Source organism: Eumetopias jubatus, unplaced genomic scaffold, assembly GCF_037043125.1.
Source record: "Eumetopias jubatus isolate StellerSeaLion01/CBP00866 unplaced genomic scaffold, mEumJub1_p1.0 scaffold_16, whole genome shotgun sequence".
Lineage (NCBI taxonomy): Eukaryota > Metazoa > Chordata > Mammalia > Carnivora > Otariidae > Eumetopias > Eumetopias jubatus.
The window spans coordinates 67,036,562-67,052,789 of NW_028274822.1; the positions used below are offsets into that span (position 1 = coordinate 67,036,562).

The window sequence follows — 16,228 nt, forward strand, 5'->3', positions numbered from 1 at the left end:
AATGACCATCAACCACATCTTTATCCCTAAGAAAAATGGACCCAAGAGGACACCTTGATTGCTTGCATATTTGTCTTATTTGCAAAATGACATGACTCTTTCTTTTTTTCTTTTTTAACTGTTTCAAGTAATCAATTTATGTAGGCTCATATAGTTCCAGGACTGACCTTCATATAAATGATAAACAAATTATTCTTGGTGAAGAAAAATGATGGTTCTATGTGTACTAAAGTGGTTTTTAACCATAAAACACAAAAGCCATAAGGGAAAAAAAATCACATTTTAAGATGGTATTGGTAAATATTACATGGTTTTGAAATTTATTATAACACATTAAAAAAAAACTTTGCTCTTCAAAGCTCTTCATATACATAATTACATTTTGTCTTCACAATACCTTCAAAAGTAGAGGACAGCAATGTTTTCACGTACATTGTCGAGGTCAGATTCCCTCAGTTACAGAGAGGATAATTCATTTACCCAAAGGATTAATCTCCCTAAGCCTTCTTTTTCCAAAGTACCTTAGGCTTACATCCTTTTCTTAGGAAGTTCTCTTTCTATCTCACTCTATTTGGGTACATGTTGCATTGATAGGTTGCCACCAGTGGATGACCCCCATCACTCAACTAAAGTGCTGCTCAAATTGTGGTCCCCAGACCCCTGCATCAGGATCACCCGACATTCCTGTTAAAAATGCTAGTTTGGGGGTACCTGGGTGGCTCAGGTGGTTAAGCATCTGACTCTTCATTTCAGCTCAGGTCATGATCTCAGGGTTGTGCGACTGAGCCCCGCAGCGACAGGCTCTGGGCTCAGCAGGGAGTCTACTTGAGAGTCTCTCTCTCCCTCTGCCTCTCCCCCGACTCACACGTGCTCTCTCTCTCTCAAATAAATCTTTAAAAAAAAAAAAGCTAGTTTCTGGGCATCCTAGGCCTTCCTTTTTGAAAAAAATTTTTTTTTAAATTCCAGTATAATTAATGTACAGTTACGTTAGATTCAGGTGTACAACAGTGATTCAACAATTCTATATAGATAGTACTCAGTGCTCATCATAAGTGTCCCTTCACGTATTTCATCCATCCCCCCAGCCACCTCCCTCCGGTAACATTTGTTCTCTATATTTAAGAGTGGTGGGAGGGGTGTAGGAAGGAAGAATCTATTTTTTTGTCTTTTTTCTTTGTTCATTTCTTTTGTATCTTAAATTCCATATATGAATGAAATCATACAGTATTTATCTTCTCTGACTTATTTCACTTAGCATAATACCCTCTAGAACCATCCATGTCACTGCAAATGGCCAAGACTTTATTCTTTTTTAATGGCTACTCGAGTAATATTCCATTGTATATACATATATTTTCATCCACTTATCTTCTGTTGATGGACAATTGGATTGCTTCCATAAGTTGGCTACTATAAATAATACTGCAATAAACACAGGGGTGCACGTGTCTTCGAATTAGTGTTTTTGTATTTTTTTTTAATTTTATTATGTTATGTTAGTCACCATACATCATTAGTTTTTGATGTAGTGATCCTCAATCCATTGTTTTCGTATAACACCCAGTGCTCCATGCAGTACGTGCCCTCCTTAATACCCATCACCGGGCTAGCCCATCCCCCCACCCCCCTCCCCTCTAAAACTCTCAGTTTGTTTCTCAGAGTCCATAGTCTCTCATGGTTCATCTCTCCCTCCAATTCCCACCCCCTCATTTTTCCCTTCCTCCTCCTAATGTCCTCATTGTTACTCCTTATGTTCCACAAATAAGTGAAACCATATGATAATTGACTTTCTCTGCTTGACTTATTTCACTTAGCATAATCTCCACCAGTCCCATCCATGTTGATGTAAAAGCTGGGTATTCATCCTCTCTGATGGCTGAGTCATATTCCATTGTATATATGGACCACATCTTCTTTATCCATGTGTTTTTGTATTCTTTAGGTAAATACTCAGTAGTGGAATTACTGGATCATATGGTAATTCTATTTTTAACTTTTTGAGGAACCTCCATACTCCTTTCCAGGGTGGCTCCTTTTTTTTTTTCAAGGTATTTAACCATAATATTGGGTAATTTATAACAAAACCTATAAAGTATTCTTCAAAAAAAGAGTTCCAGGGGTGCCTGGCTGGCTCAGCAGAGCATGTGACTCCTGATCTCAGGGTCATGAGTTTGAGCCCCACGTTGGGTGTAGAGATTACTAAAAAAATAAATTAATTAAAAAAAAAAGTTCCATAGCTGTTACACAGGGCCCAGTTCTTTCCAAGTTGACCTCAAGGTCTGACTTAACAGAATTCCAAGCAGAAGCAGTAATTATGTCTTCAATTTTGTGATGGATTTATTTATTTTAGAGTGAGCGAGTGGGGGGAGAGGCAGAGGAAGAGAATCTTGAAGTAGACTCCCCACTGAGTGCGGAGCCCCCACGCAGGACTTGATCTCATGACCCTGAGGATCATGACCTGAACCGAAACCAAGAGCTGGATGCTCAATCAACTGAGCCACCCAGGCGCCCCACTGTGATGCATTTTAATCTTGAATGTTACTACTGTCTTTATGATCAATATTCTATTTAATCTTTTCTATAAGAGCTTTCCATTTTAATAAGTATCAATGCCTGATCCACTGACTGAAGCAATGAAATAACATTGACAGGGAATGGGGCACCTGGGTGGCTCAGCTGGTTAAGCCACTGCCTTTGGCTCAGGTCATGATCCTGGAGTCCCAGGATCAAGTCCCACATCGGGCTCCCGGCTCAGCAGGGAGTCTGCTTCTCCCTCTAACCCTCTTCCCTCTCGTGCTCTCTCTCTCTCATTCTCTCTCTCTCAAATAAATCTTTAAAAAAAAAACAAAACACTGACAGGGAATAAAACATTGCTTGTTTCCTCAAGTGCTAGAAATAGAAAACAGTAAAATAAGTTTTTTTCTCAGGTTTGTGCTTCTATATGGTATTTGTCAGTTTGCTTATTCTGAGAATTACTGATGCATTTGTCTGACTCCATCACAAAACTACGCTGTAGGAGGCACCTTACTCAACTTCAATTCTCCCACACTACTGTTAATATATAGCACTTAGGTGCCCCCAATACTCTGAAATGAAATATATATCCTTAAATAAAAGAACCACTACTCAAATCTTATTCTGCTCTGGTTTGCTGCATGAGGGCCTAAACCACTGATTTTTAGTTAAGCAGGCAGACGGGTATGTCATTCAAACAACCTAATTCAATATTGATAATATTTTTAGAAATTAAAATGCTTTTTGGGTAATTAAAAATCATAGAGCATGAGTCCACCAAAAGGGAATACAGGTTAAAATACTGGTTTAAAATCAACATTATAAATTGCCATAAATATGCTTCAGCGTAAGACTGGGGCGGGAGGGTTGTGGTCAATGTGCCCCTCCAACTGTATCAACACTAAGTGATGAAATAACCAACTGACCTCTTTTGAGTGAGAAGGCATAAGATCTTCCTCATTGGTTCCCACTTGAAAAGAAGGTAGGACCCTGTCCATGGAGTTGGGTCATTTCCTATCTGTTTTCCAGCTCCTTTTGTTTTACATAATCTGTCATAGAACTGATCACAAATAGTTTACACTCTTCCATAACAACTCTATATTTCCTCATTTCCCCTTGGATTTCTCAGTTTTGTTTTCTCTGTTTTATTTTGCTATACTTTTTATCATGGACGTTTTGATGTTAGCTTTTGCTTTAAAATCACTTTGGCACTACCAACTTTTTTTTTCTTTCCTCTAAAATTTAATCTTTGCTCATCTCCATTTCCCCCACAACTAATACCATGCTACAACATTTGCTTGAAATGTGTCTCTGTAAACAACTTATGGGTGCAGTTTAGGATCTAAATCCAGTATGCAATTATACAGTTTTTGGATGAGTTATTTTTAGATATTCACATTTTTTCTTTGAACTGATAAACTTGCTCTTTTCAAAAACAAAAATTTAAATAAGTTGTTCAACATTAAGAAAAGGAAAATCTTGGGGTGCCTGGGTGGCTTCGTCAGTTAAGTGTCTGCCTTCGGTTCAGGTCACAATCTCTGGGTCCTAGGATCAAGCCCCACATTGGGCTCCCTGCTCAGCAAGGAGTCTGTTTCTCTCTCTCCCCCTGCTTGTGCCCTCTCTCTCTCAAATAAATAAAACCTTAAAAAAAAAAAGGAAAATCTTCCTAACTCAGCTCTATAAAGCAAATAATCTTTAACAATAAATAAAAACTGATGATGATGAGAAAGAACTAAAACCGAAACTAAAGACAGGGGCACCTGGGTGGCTCAGTCAGTTAAGCATCTGACTCTTGATTTTGGCTCAGCTCATGATCTCAGGGCTGTGAGACTGAGGTCCATGTCAGGCTCTGTGCCCAGCGCAGAGTCTGCTTGTCCCTCTCCTTCTGCTCCTCCCCCTGCTCATGTTCTCTCTCTCTAACAAATGAATGAATAAAATCTTAAAAAAAAAAAGACCAATCTCTTTTATAAGCACAAGCTTGAAAATCAACAAAAAATGAGTAAATACAATTTGATAACACATTAAAAATCCATTATGTCCAAGTAATATTTAATCTTAGGAATTTAAGAAGGGTTCAATTAAAAAGAACATTAAAAATGAGACATCATGTCAAACAGACATTTCTCCAAACAAGATACACAAATGACCAACAAGCATAGAAAGTTATTAAACATCACTCATTATTAGGGACATTGAAATAAAAAGTGCAACAAGGTATCACCTCATACCCATCATGACTGCCAAAATAAAAAAATAAAAAATAAGTGTTGGAGAGGGCATGGAGAAATTGGAACCTCTGTGCATTGTTGGGAATGTAAAATGCCACTATGGAAAACAGTATGGAAGTTTCTAAAAAGAAATTAAATATAGAATTACCGTAAAACCCAGCAATCCCAACTCTGGGTATATATCCAAAAGAATCAAAATAGGATCTTGAAGAGATATTGGCCCATCCATGTTCACTACAGCACTATTCACAATAGCCAAGTGGAAGCAATACAAATGTCCACTGATGGATGAATGGGTACATTTAAAAAATTTGATATATATACACACTGGAATATTATTCGGCCTTGAAAAAAGGAAATTCTATCACATGCTACAATGTGGATGAACCTTGAGGACATTAACTGAAATAAGCCAGCCACAAAGTACTGTGTATGATTCCACTCATATGTAGTACCTAAGTTGTCAAATTCATAAAAAATCAGAATGTAGAATAGAGGTTACTAAGGGCTTGGGGGAGGTAGGAAATGAGGAGATGGTGTGCAAGGTTACAGAGTTTCTCTTTTGCAAGATGAAAAAGTTCTATAGATCTGCTGCACAATAATGTGAATATACTTAACATTACTGAACTGTATACTTAAAAATGGTTAAAATGTTGTGGTTTTTAATACAGTTAATTTTTTTTATTTTAAAAGGAGTGCAACCACTATGGAAAACAGTATGAAGGTTCCTCAAAAAATTAAAAATAGAAATACCATATGATCCAGCAATTCTACTCTAGGTATCTACCTAAGGAAAACAGAAACACTAATTCAGAAAGATTATGTGCACCCATTGCTCACTGCAGGATTATTTACAATAGTGAAGTTATGGAAACAACCTAAGCTGATGAATGGAAAAAGATGATGTGGGGGTGTGTGTGTGTGTGTATGTATATATGTACATATGTGTATATATACATTTAAGTGGAATCTAAACAACAAAATACAACAAAACAAAACCCAGACTCATTGATACTGAGTGGTGGTTGCCACAGGGGAAGGGGTTGGGGGCAGGGTGAAATGGGTGAAGGGAATCAAGAGATACAAACTTTCAGTTATAAAACAAATATGTCATGGGGATGTGATGTATAACTTGGGGAACAGTCAATAATATTGTATTAACTTTGCAGGGTAACACATGGTAACCAGACCTATTGTGCTAATCTGTTAGCAATGTATACAAATGTTGAATCACTATGGTGTACACATGAAATAGAATATAGTTGGGAACCTGGGTGGTTAAGCGTCTGACTTTGGCTCAGGTCATGGTCTCAGGGTCCTGGAGCTGATCCCTGCATCGGGCTCTCCGCTCAGCAGGGGGTCGGCTTGTCCCTCTCCCTCTGCCCCTCCTCCCACTCTTGCACACGCTCTCTCTCAAATAAAATCTTAAAAAAAAAGAAAGAAACAGAATACTGTCAATTATACTTCAATTAAAAAATTTTTAAAGGGTGCCTGGGTGGCTCAGTCAGTCAAATGTCCGACTCTTGATCTCAGGGTCGTGAGTTCAAACCCTGCATTGGGCTTCAATGCTGGGTGTGGAGCCTACTTAAAAATTAAAAAATTTAAAAATTAGAAAACAAAAATTTAAGGGAAAAAAAGACATGTTAACAAGGAAAAAATTTAACATTTCAAGATGTCAAAAATGAATGACAGTGGTTTATGAACCTACATATGTGATAAAATTGCACAGAAAGGGCGCCTGGGTGGCTCAGTTGGTTAGGCGACTGCCTTCGGCTCAGGTCATGATCCTGGAGTCCCTGGATCGAGTCCCGCATTGGGCTCCCTGCTCAGCAGGGAGTCTGCTTCTCCCTCTGACCCTCTCCCCTCTCATGCTCTCTATCTCATTCTCTCTCTCAAATAAATAAATAAAAAATCTTTAAAAAAAATGAGTACACATAAAATTAATGATATATGAATGAGCTCTATAAATTGTATCAATGCCAATCTCCCAGCTATGGTATTGTGTTGTAATGTAATGTATGCTATAATGTATGATTGTAACACAAGATGTTACCAGAGAGGGAAACTGGGATCTCTCTGTATTATTTCTTACAACTGCATGTGATTCTACAATTATCTCAAAATAAAAAGTTTAATTTAAAAGCATCCATCAACAGGGGAGTGGTGCTCCATACAGTGAAATACTCTGCAGCTGAAAAAAGGAATGACATAGAAAGATCTCCAAGATCTGCTAAGTGGAAAAAAAGCAAGGTCTAGCAGTGGATAACATGTTATATTTTTCTAGTAAATAATAAAAGATATATATTAACATTTGCTTGTGTTTGCATAAAGGAAGTCTGGAAGGATACACAAGGAAGTAAAGGAGTGGTGGTGTAGGCACAGAATGCCAGGCAGTGCAAAACCCTTCACTGTACACCTCTTGATTGAAGAGCCATGTGAACCTCTTCAAAAACAAACAAACAAACTTCTTAATTAAGGGAAAAAATGTACAGGAGAAATACTAGTGGAATACTGGAATACCTTTAAAGGAGGAAGCACAATTATTTGAAATTCCTGACCAATACAAAAATACTTGAAAAATAATTATTAGAAAGAGGTGCAAAATATCTTTACTTAACCTTGTTCCCACCTGAGAGAATAGTGTGCTCTCTCGCAAATAAATAAAATCTTTAAAAAAACTGGAATTGGGTATATTATTTCTCTCTCTTTCACACCTCCCCCCAAAAAGGGGGAACTTTTATCCAGTCTGGGGTTAGTATTTGCTATGTATCGAGGACTATTTTAACAGGATACAAACATTTTAAATACTACTCTTCTTGAGGATCTCAAGCTATTGACAGCCAGTCATCTTACGTAAATGTAGCCTCAATTTCCAGATGAATCCTGAGATCCATAAATCGTGGGGAATAGGCATAGGTCAAGGCTGGAGGTGAGCACACTCAATATTCAAAGCAAATTCCTATTATTCGGCAATTAAAGGGAATGAACTTGATATAAACAACACAGAGGAATCTCAAAATAATTATGCTGAGTAAAGCCAGACTACCAGAAAAGTACTTCCATTCATATAAAATGCAAACTAATCTTTGGGGACAAAAGCAGATCATAGGGTTGCTGTGGGTTGGTGAGGAGGGGGCTGGTGGGATGGAAGAACTACACAAATGGAGACCAAGTAACTTTGAAGTGATGAATATATTCCTTATCTTGGTTGTGCTGATAAGATTCATGGGTGTATAATATGTCAAAATATAAACACTTTAAATATGTGCTCCCTGGATATGTGGTCAATTCCTGGGACACAGTGGATGGGAAGAGATAGATTCCAGAAACATATCTGATCAGTAAATGTGGAAGTAGAAGCCCACAAGATTCTGAAGTAGGTTATTTAACAGATGTTTTGTGATCACTTAGGGAAGAAAAGGGAACCAGCGTGAGTCAATTATGAACAAGTCATGCTAAACTAACTTCATTTCCTGTTTTGATAGGGTTACCACAACAACACGAGAATGACGCCAGAGCTGTGGTGGACTCAAGCCGCACTTGTCAAGTACTTCCCATTTATGAGATTTCATGTTAGGATTGGTGACAAAAACAAGTAACGATCCTGCCCTTAAGAAGCTAAGAAACATGCAACAGGAACAGACAACATAGACTGCCTTTAACATAGTAAAGCACTTCTGAAACAAAAGGCAAAGCTGGATTTGGAAACAAGGGTATTAGGAGAGGATTAAAAGATGAGACCTATAGAAACCATATCCTGAAGGATGAGCAGGCTTCTGAAAGAGGTGCAAGGGCACCAAGAAAGGCAAGAGGTAACACGTGGAGAGGAAAACAAGCAGAACATCTATGGGGACCACTGGCCTCACCCAACTGAGCCCCTCTCCACAAGGAGGTATTTATGGGGTCTGGAGAACATGCCCATCCGGAGCCCCAGAATTCCCTACTGCCTGAGTCTGCTTCCAAGGCTGTGCAAGCCTCTTACACAGCAGCTCCGCTGAGAGGAGAATGTTCCTCCAGTTTCTATACCACAGAGTGGCCAAAGGGCAGCTGTTTGCAGGGTGTGCACTGCACCTGGACTGTCATGTCAAGCTGGGTGTCCCATTTATGAGACACACACAAGCTCAAGCTCATGGCAGGGCAGGCTCGGGCTGGGAAGAGAAGAGGGCTGTGCTGGAGGTCTGTTTCCTGGAACTGCTGGCACAGAACTCCAAGAAGCCCAAGAATTTTCCATTTGAAGCTGATCTTTTTTTTTTTTTTTAAAGATTTTATTTGAGAGAGAGAGCACGAGCACAAGTAGAGGGAGTGGCAGAGGGCAGAGGGAGGAGACTCCCTATTGAGCAGGGAGTCCAATGCAGGGCTCAATCCCAGGACCTCGAGACCATGACCGGGTGGAAGGCAGACCTTAACCAACTGAGCCACCCAGGCACCCCAATTTGAAGCTGATCTTACAGGTCTTTAAAAGGTTTATCTGTGTGATAGGAGGAGAGACTATATTATATTTAAGGTTTCTTAATTTGATGTATATGGTACATGGGGCTCCATCTGTATTATTTTTTCCCCCAGCTGTATTTTTTTTCTTAAGATTTTATTTATTTATTTGACAGAGAGACAGTGAGAGAGGGAACACAAGCAGGGGGAGTGGGAGAGGGATGCGGGGCTCGATCCCAGGACCCTGGGATCATGACCTGAGCCGAAGACAGACGCTTAACGACTGAGCCACCTAGGCGCCTCCCCCACCCCCAGCTGTATTCTTTTTTTTTTTTTTAAGATTTTATTCATTTGAGACACAGATATACATACACAGAAAGAGAGCATGAGCAGGGGGAGAGGCAGAGGGAGAGGGAGAAGCAGGCTCCCTGCTGAGCCAGGAGCCCGATGTGGGGCTTGATCCCAGGACCCTGGAATTGTGACCTGAGCCGAAGGCAGAGGCTTAACCATCTGAGCCACCCAGGCGCCCCCCCAGTTGTATTCTTGACACAGGCCTTGCACACATTAGAGCTGGGTTTGAGAAGTATACAATGAAGATGGGGGGGGGAGGGGAGGACAAGGACAGTCTTGAACTTCCTTATTTTGAAGATCTAAGAATGCTTGCGGGTGATTCAGATGGAGAAATGAAGGTTCTCTTCTTCCAAGAGCATTAAGGAGAGATCAAAGTTGAGAATAAGGTATGGGAATCTTTAACAGAAGCCAGTTGGGTAGGGGCACCTGGGTGGCTCCATGGGTTAAGCATCTAACCCTGGGTTTCGGCTCAGGTCATGATCTCAGGGGCGTGAGATTGAGCCCTCCATCGGGCTCCTGGTTTACCAGGGAGTCTGCTTAAGATTTTCTCTCTCCCTCTCTGCCCCTTACCCTGCTCACGTGCACACATGCATACTCTCTCTCAAATCAATCAATCTTAAAAAAAAAAAAGCCAACTGGGCAGCACTACTGAGGAGAGAGATGTCGTGAAAAGAGGTCTGAGGATAGAATTCAGAACAGTGAAGAGGAACTGGCTAAAGAGAGAAAGTAGTGTAAGTAATAATGGAATGAGAACCCTTGTTGTCCAACTCCAAAACCACATGCTAAACCACAGACAAGAACCAGGAGAGGGTGGTGTTTCAGAAGCTAAGGAAGGAAGGAAAGAGTTCCAAACAGGAGAGACTAAGAAAGGTAAAAACTGCAAAGCAGTTACTGAATCTGCAATGAGATGATGTGTGGTAATGTGGGTGTAAAGTAAGTAAATGGAGGGGAATGGCGACAGCAGTGGGAAAAGTACAGCTGACTGTTTTTTAAAGAAGGCAAGGAGGAGGAGAACAACTAGCAAATCCAGGTGAACAACTGAGAGGCACAGGGTGTTATGAAAGCAGTGGATGGTCGGAGGCTGGGGGACCAGGTGGGGTGAAAGGAAAAGGCCCCCTAGAGCTAGCCAGGCGGATGAGAGAGAGTGCTTTTCAAGCAAAGCATGTGCAAAGGTACAGAGGCCTGAAGGAACCTGGGGCAATGGAGTGTGGGGTATGGGGGGACATGCTGGGGTTGAGGCTGGAGGTAGAAGAGTAGAACAGAATTTGGTATGGGAGAAACAGTAACTTTACAGTGGAGAAATCCGACAGATACCACCTACACCAAGTGATAACAGTTCATACCCTTAGTGGTAACACGTGAATATTGTCAAACAAGGGCATTTCACCTCTGCGATATTCTTTCCCAACACCTGTAACCCCAGTATAATAATGACAACATCAGATAAACCCAAATTGAGGGACATTCTAGAAAATACTTGAGCAGTACTCCTTAAAACCATCAAGGTCAGGAAAAGAAAGTGTGAGAAACAGTCCCAGATCAGAGGAGATGAAGTCAACATGACAACTAAATGCATGTGGTATCTTGAGAACAGAGCAGAAAAGTGAAATCTGAATAAAGTCTGGAGTTTAGCTAGAACATACTAATGTTGGTTTCTTAGTTTTGATAAGCTTCCTACAGAAATGTAAGATGTCAACATCAGGAGAAACAAAATGGGTGGGGGCACATGGGAACCCTCTATTTGCAACTTCTCTGCAAACCTAAATTTATTCCACCATAAAAGTTTATCAAGTATAATTCAATAAAATAATTTATTTGAAAAAGTAAAAAAAAAAAACAAAGTTTATCTGAAAAAGGTATTCCACTAAATGATAACTCCAAAGCTAATAAAGTGATTAGCATGTAGATATGGGCTAAATTTAATAAGTAATTCATAAGTACATATTTTAACCTCCTATAAGTGAATGTTTGACAGAATTAAAATATTCCTAAAAAGGTAACTGAAAACTTTACTTAACTGAACTTTTTTTAAAAAAAGATTTGAGAGAGAGATAGAATGAACAGTGGGGAGGGGCAGAGGGAGAGAAAGAAGCAGATTTCCCACTGAGCAGGAAGCCTGCTGTGGGGCTCGATCCCAGGACCCTGAGATCATGACCTGAGCCAAAGGCAGACACTTACTCAGCCATCTAGGCACCCCTACCTACCCTAATTGAACCCTGTAAGTTAAATTCCACCTCAATCATTTGATAAACATTTACTAATAAATATCTAACATAGCCTATTCATTGCAAATTGAAATAAATCAAACATTCCACCTGTCTTTCTCCCTTTGAGCATCCTTAAGAACAGGGATGATAGGGTAGCTGGGTGGCTCAGTCGGTTAAGCGGCTGCCTTCAGCTCGGGTCATGATCCCAGGGTCCTGGGATCAGGCCTCACATCCGGCTCCCTGCCTGCTTCTCCCTCTCCCCCTGCTTGTGCTCTCTTTCTCTCTGTTAAATAAGTAAAGTCTTAAAAAAAAAAAAAAAAAGAATAGGGACAATAAATGGAAGATATATACTGCAGCACCACCTAAAAGAACAAAGCCTGTATTGCCAAACATAAGGATTAATACATTATGGAATATTAACAGGTCATTGTGCAGCTATTAAACTGAGTCTGAATACTGTATTAACTAGAGGTAAGATTCAAAATAAAATCAAAGACTGAGGGGTGCCTAGGTGGCTCAGTCGTTAAGCGTCTGCCTTTGGCTCAGGTCATGTTCCAGAGTCCTGGGATCGAGCCCCGCATCGGGCTTCCTGCTCAGCAGGAAGCCTGCTTCTCCCTCTCCCACTCCCCCTGCTTGTGTTCCCTCTCTCGCTGTGTCTCTCTCTGTCAAATAAATAAATAAAATCTTTAAAAAAATCAAAGACTGAAGCTTAAAAATATTATCTAGAGGAGGCAATTTATGAAACAAGCTAAGATGATGGCATCATGAGTGATTTAAGACATAATTTAAATTGTCTTTTGTCTCACCATTTCTGTCTACTCCATTGGGAGAAAAAAATAACCAATAAAGTGCAGGTTATATAAAACAAGACAGCTTAAAATAAGGCAATAACCTGAGATTTAAATGAGTTCCTAAAGTTCTAAATACCTTCACAGGCTTTTGCTTCTAGCCATGACAAAGGAACACAGGCTGATTTACTCTCGAACCTTAAACAATGAAAAAAATCCAGACAGTATGTATGTGAAATAAGTTTTTGGACATCCAACAATGGCCAACACAGGGCAGCTTACTGCCTGGAGTTTCCAGACTGCAATGCATAGAAGAGAAGCCCACTGGAGCCTGGCTGAGTCTAGGACAGAATTCAAACTTGGAAAAGTCAAGTAAGAATTTGCCAGGCAGAGTCTAGAACAGGAGAGAACCTCAGAGAAGGTTGAGGAGATCAGCAGATGGATTCCCTTCGAGTCTTCAGCTGAGTAATGATCAGAAGCACATGCATGATGAAATTCCAAGGCTGGGGAAGAAGCCACACAGGCCCAAAAATATGCTTAGAAGTTTTGAAAGAATTGAACTGTACCTTAGTTGCATCCCAGAGAAAAAGCCCCAAAATATTTAAAGTAATACCAAAAAAAATCTAGCACTCAGTAATATCCACAATGTCTTACATCTAATCAAAACTTACCAATATTCAAAAAATTGGAAAATACATCCATAATGAGAAAGCGAATAATAAAAAAAGACCCAGAAATTAGTGGTGATACAATAGACAAGAATGTTAAAACAATTATAAATATAACAAGAAAAAGAAAGTAGAGCATGACAAAGAGAAATGGAAGGTATTAAAAGACTCAAACTGAATTTCTAGAGATGAAAAAAATCAAGAGTTGGAATTAGGAACAGATTACACCCTAAAAAAAACCTGGTGACTTAGCAGACACAACAATAGACACTAGTCAAAATGTAATACCAAGAGAAAAAAGAGTGCGCATGGGGGAAAAAACAGCACCAGTGAGCTGTGGGACAAGATCAAGTGGCTTCCCATACATTTAATTGGAATCTAACACCTTCACGAGTATAAAATCTGAGAGAAAGTAAATACTTATTTCTATAAAAGTACTGAAAAAAAGAAACACAAGTTCTCTCTCAACACTGGTTAAAACTAAGCAATAGGCACTTGCTAAAAGAGGAAAGACAATGTCATTACAACAGAGAGTGAAAATGTATTCTGATGTCCAAGTAAAAGCCCAGAGTGGTTGCAGCTGCATACTTAGAATATGTATCTTAGACTATAAAAGGAAACAATTATTTACAGATTCCCACTTAGACACACAGGAATACTTTTATATATTCTGGACTCTGAGAAACAGAAGAACCATTTCAAATCTACTGTTTGCCAACTAGGACTGACAGAAACAGTCTTCTCTGTGGGGAAAAACAAGTGGAGAAAAAAAATACAGCCTTCTCTAAATTGCCATATGAAAACTGTACCTTTTATACTTTAAAAAAGCATTATTTCAAAATCTCAAGATTTCCAGGGCCGCCTGGGTGGCTCAGTCAGTCAAGCATCTACTCTTGCAGAGTTTTGGGATCGAGCCCCCTCCATGCTCAGGGAGGTGTCTGCTTGAGATTCTCCCTCTTCCCTCTGCCCTTCCCGCTCTCTTGCATATAAAAAAACAATCTTTAAAATATTTTCAGATTTCTAATTATTTGGTTCTTAAGAGTTTAGGAACTAAATTTTATTCTTAAGATGTTATTCATTTGGATAGCTTTACCTTTGTGGTATAGTTCCTTTCACTGACAGTATTTCTTTGTTTCTTGTAACATTAGTATCCCTCCCCCTTGCTATCTTGAATGTACCTGCTTTTTCCTAGGTACATTTGGGCCTGAAAGTAGGGTGCTCCACACTATTACCACTTTCCAGTGCTGGTAGTGCCCATATAAGCTCAGCAAGCAGTAAGCCAACTTGATCCCTATAGCTACACTTCCAATACCACTAACTGCATTTTTTTTTTTTTTGGTTCCCAAGTTTTATTTAAGAACTCATACAAAATATTCCAGATAAATGAGTTTTAATCCTCATCTTCCTCCTCTTCCTCGTCTTGGTAAATCTGGAAGTAACGCAACTCGTAACTCTCTTTGCTGTTAGCAACTACGCGCAACCAGTCACAGAGATTATTCTTCTTCAAATATTTTTTGGTGAGATATTTCAAATACCTTTTGGAAAAAGGCACCTCAGAAGTTTTGCTTTTGCTCCTTTCAATTGTTACAACCCCTCCACCGAGATTCCCAGCTTTTCCATTCACTTTGATTCTCTCTTGAAGAAACTGCTCAAAATTGGCAGCATCCATGATTCCATCTTCTACAGGGTGGGTGCAGTCAAGGGTAAACTTCAGAACTTGCTTCTTTTTTTTGCCCCCCTTCGCCACAAGCTTTTTCACGGGCGCCATGGTGGCAGCGGAGGCAGAAAGCCCACTAACTGCATTCTTCACACAAGCTGTCTAGGCTTTGAACTGCTCCAGACAACTTTTCATACCTCTGGCTTCTGATCACATCTCCTCTCCTTTCTAAGTCATATTTACTATGATGTAAAAAGCAACAACAGTTAACATTGTTGCTACAGTGCTTTCAACTCTTGTTTGCCCCACCTCAAGGTTTCTGTTTTTGGTGTATGTTATATTTGAAGCAGTAAGTACTGATCAGTAATTAAAGCACATTAAAAATGTGGAGGAAAAAGAATTCTTAGGAACTTGATGGCTTTGTTTTATAAAAAAATGATTGGGCATGCCTGGGTGGCTAGGTCGGTTGAGCATCTGATTCTTGATCTCAGCTTAGGTCTTGATCTCAGGGTTGTAGATCAAGCCCCATGTTGGCCTCCATGCTGGACGTGGAGCATAGTTTTGTTTTTTTTTTAAATGACTGCTAGTACTCTAAGTCTACCATGTCTATCAGGATTCAAGGTGGGTTTTTGGGTGACCAAATATAAAGGATAAGAAATATCTACTAAATCATTTTTTCATTATGCTCTTGTGCTCTGATGTAAAACTGATAACCATTCAAACCAAGATCAAAACAATATTCTAAGTATTAATCATTTATGCACTCACTTTACATTATACTTGCTTATACTTACTGATATATTGCTTTGCCTCGTTTCCTTTATGTACATCATTCAAAATGTTTATAGTTTACTTATACTAGGAACTAAGTGGTGGTGATAATGAAAAGTTTATGAACAATTCTTTTTTAATAATTGCTACAATTTATTGAGTGCTTATTGTATGTCAGGCATTGCTCTGTGTTACTATCTGTGGATCTTTTTCAGAGGTGATATTTTTTAAAAAAGCAGGCAGAATTTCAAAATAGGCGGTATATGAGAAGGGCTTGTAGGAAGGAGCTGTAGGAGCTAAAGCATGGAAGGCTGAGTACAAGTGCTGAGTCCTTCCATATAGCTGGAGTTTAGGACCCAAATAGGGAAAGAGCAAAAGGTGATGTCAGACTGAGAAAGCTGAGAAATCTATACTTTCTTCTTCTCATTGAATCCTCAGGCTTTCAGAGTGACACTATCAGAAATATGGTATAAAAGTGATGAAGGGGATGCCTGGGTGGTTCAGTCGGTTGAGCGTCTGCCTTCGGCTCAGGTCATGATCCCAGGGTCCTAGGATCGCGTCCCACATTGGGCTCCTTGCCTGGTGGGGAGCCTGCCTCTCCCTCTGCTTGTGCTCA

General features: G+C 39.7%; 1 protein-coding gene and 1 pseudogene across 1 annotated transcript in view; both read right to left on the reverse strand.

Annotated features, from left to right (window-relative positions):
- MAPK1 (mitogen-activated protein kinase 1) overlaps positions 1–16,228 on the reverse strand; it is a 110,124-nt gene that overhangs the window by 46,827 nt on the left and 47,069 nt on the right. The window lies entirely within an intron of this gene.
- Positions 14,575–15,008, reverse strand: LOC114202354 (large ribosomal subunit protein eL22 pseudogene; annotated as a pseudogene).